The following is a 3535-nucleotide window of genomic DNA, read 5'->3' on the forward strand; positions in this document are numbered from 1 at the left end:
TAGTTCAAAGTTTGTTCCCAAGCAAAACACTTGCCTAGATTAAATTTGCTAGCCTATTTGCAACTTAGGAAACCATCTATCTCTAATAGTATGGCTATGTATCTATCAAAAATAGATGGCTTATGGTAAAAGTTGTCTTTCCTTTTCCTTGAGTATTATTGGAGTAAGACATTTTCTTGACCAGAATAGCCCGATCACTTGATGAGAAGGTGACTCATTAATATTCACTAAGTTCCTAGGAAGGGGAAGAGTATAGAGATTAGGAAACCCCAGAATAGCTATCACTCACATAGAAATATGATTTCAAATGACTACCGACCTCCAGACTGGACACCAACTGAACATAGGATCTATCAACCAAAAAGATCAATTGATTTTGAATTTAACCAAGGTCCGACTTTGATTGTATACTGACAATATCATCAACAATCTCTCACCTCTTCCACATGAAGATCTAGGTCTGTTCGGATAGAGTACAATGCTGCATCAAAGAGCTTTCTCGATCAGCTATCCTCAAAAGGCAATGATGACTAATTAGCTCAGTAAGCAATCGAGGCCAATTACCTATCCATAGATCTCAAAGATATTTCTCCTAATCACATGCATGTGGGCTTAATTGCCATACATAATCCTCATAAATAACGTGGTAATCCTTACCCGTGCCTAACACACACAATGGGCACCCCACTATCTTGAATGGGCATAGATTTTCCAAAACTATTATCGAGCTCGATGGTAATGGGCCCCCCTCTATATAAAGGGAGGCAAAGGGAACCCTTAGGTAAGAAACTCTTTCCATGAAATAGAGCTCAAAACTCTATCATTCTCTTACTCTTCACCCTACTATTTGCTAAAAGCTCCGACTAACTTAAGTATCAGAGGATCTTCTAGTAAAAAGTCTCTGATGAGTGGACTTCTTTGTAGGTATTCTTGAAGGAGCATTTTTACTCTAATGAGAGCCATCTCCACATATCGATGGTGACCAATTTCCATCTTAATAGGAGATCAAGCCCAACCACAAACCCAAAACTCTTGGTAATAGATTGGTGCTAAAGGATCTGCCTCTCTCTAAAGAAACACAAAAATAAAATTAAATTAAAGAGAGAGAAATGGCTAGAACTAGGGCAGCATCCAAAGCTTCACGACGTTAGTCCTTCTAGCATAGCCAGTGCACTGTTCAACCATCAAAATTCAGTCCATCTCAACCTACAGTGATAGCAGACTGGTAACAATTCAACAACATGATACAATAGGTTTAGAACTTGACTGCCACCATCCAAAATATTCTGAAGATGGCAAAACACTAGCAGCAGTGACAGCTTGCACCACCACTAACTCCCTCATAGCAGATCCAATGCTCTCGCTCTACAAGCCTTGGGCGAGTGCATCCTTCATGATGGATCTGATTAGAGCTTGCGATCCATCGATCTCAATCTCCTCATCGCCAAAGCCCAAGGTGCAAGAACAATACCAATGCTCTTCGAAATCTTTCAGAAGAAATTCTACTCCAGATACTTTTGGAGGTTGGGTTTATCCTAATGTGAAGCCAAGCTAAAGTGGTAGGTCTGGGAGACCAACCATCGACTAAAAGCCATATAGGAAGGAGGCTAGGCATAGAAGGATGACCTCATATTGAATTGCCACCACCATTCTCTCACCACATTACGGAGGAACCGATCTCTGCTCAATTAAAAATGCTATAAGTGGAGCCCTATGATGGCTCCATCGACCTATTGAACCACCTTGAAAGCTATAAATCTCTCATGTTGCTTCAGAAGGTGTCAGATGCCCTTCTCTATAGTGCCTTCCTAGCCACCCTTAAGAAGTCAACATGAGTGTGGTACTTCGGACCTCAACCGAGAACCATCTACTCTTTCAAGTAGTTGGAAATAATATTCGTTACATACTTCAGCACCAACAAAAGATAATAGTTGAACTTTGACAACCTCTTTTCCATCCAACAGAGGAAGGGTGAGAGTTTGCACGACTATATGGCCCAATTTAATGTGACCATGCTGGAAGTTCATGACCTCAATAAGTTGGTTGCGATGTCAGTCCTAAAGAGAGGACTAAGAAGTAATAGGTTAATCTTTTTCTTGAACAAAAATTTTTCTAGTCATTACATTGAGATGCTTATGCGAGCTTGGAAGTGTGCATGAGAAGAAAATGTGGTGAATGACAAATGCTACGAAGAGGGATGGAATCCCTCTAAGAAGAAGAAGAGGGATTGGGAGGAGCCTCAAGAAGCCTGACAAGGGCACAAGCCATCCTCCCCAAAGAAGAGCTCGAGGCTGAGGAGCCCACCTTGGCGATTCAACACCTACACCACCTGTCTGCTCCTCGAACCCAAATATTTATGGAGATCAAGGGTGAAAGGTACCTTTGTCAACCCAAACCAATGAAGACTCTAACAATGAGGTGCAACTATAGAAAGTACTATCAATCCCATTAGGACCATGGTCACGACATCGAGAACTATCTCCAAGTGAAGGATGAAATCAAAGCTTTGATCTGAAGGGTGTACTCGAGAAGTATGTTCATGATCACAGAAATTGGATAGTTGAACAGCCTCTCCAGCCTCAACCTAAGGAGGAAAACAATAACAACTGATGATAGCTGGTGTCATCAACATTATCTCGAGATTGTTGAAGATAGGGGGTAAGAAGCCGAGCTAAAGATCCATCACCAAGGAGGTAATGGACTGGTGATCCAATATCTTTCTTTGATATGGATGTCTGAGGAGTTCGAACTCCTAATAATGATGATATTATCATCTCTATGATGATAGCAAACTATGATGTAAAAAAAATTTTTGCTAATGAAAGCTCGATCGACATCTTATTTTATGATGCTTTCTAAAAAATAAAGCTACTGGCCAATTGAATAAGAAAATTTAACACATTAATGGCCAGATTCTTTGGAGACTCGATTATAGTCGAAGGAGAAATTATTTTATCAATCACCATGGGGCAAGAACCTCAGCAAGCAACTATGCAACTAGACTTCTTGGTAGTTCTCTTGGTAGTTCGGATACCATCCATCTATAATGCCATCCTAGGCTGACCTAGTCTTAATGCATTTTGGGCAAGTGTCAACATATCACCTCTTGGTGAGATGCCTGACAAGGCATAGGGTTGGAGAAATCTAAGGAGACTAGATGTTGGTCTGATAGTGTTTCATGGCTTCAGTGAAGGGGAAGAAGCTGATGGAATCCCTCCCAATTAAGGGGTTTGACCACTGAGAAGAGCTTAAGGAGGTCCATGGCAAGTCTACGAAGTAGCTGCTCTTAGTGCTAGTCAAGGAGGAAGATCTTATACACAAAGTCATCCAAATCAGAATGATGCGGACGTTCGGCCTATGAGATTGGTTATTAGAATTCCTACAATCTAATGCTAGCATCATCGTCTGATCAACCTTCGATATGCTAGGTATACCTTCGATATTATTATCCACAGGTTGAATGTCAACCTTGAGCATCATCCAATTCAACAAAAAAAGAGGAGTTTCACTTTAAATCGATAAAGGGCGATTGACG

This window comes from Elaeis guineensis, chromosome 15 (genome assembly GCF_000442705.2).
Source record: "Elaeis guineensis isolate ETL-2024a chromosome 15, EG11, whole genome shotgun sequence".
Lineage (NCBI taxonomy): Eukaryota > Viridiplantae > Streptophyta > Magnoliopsida > Arecales > Arecaceae > Elaeis > Elaeis guineensis.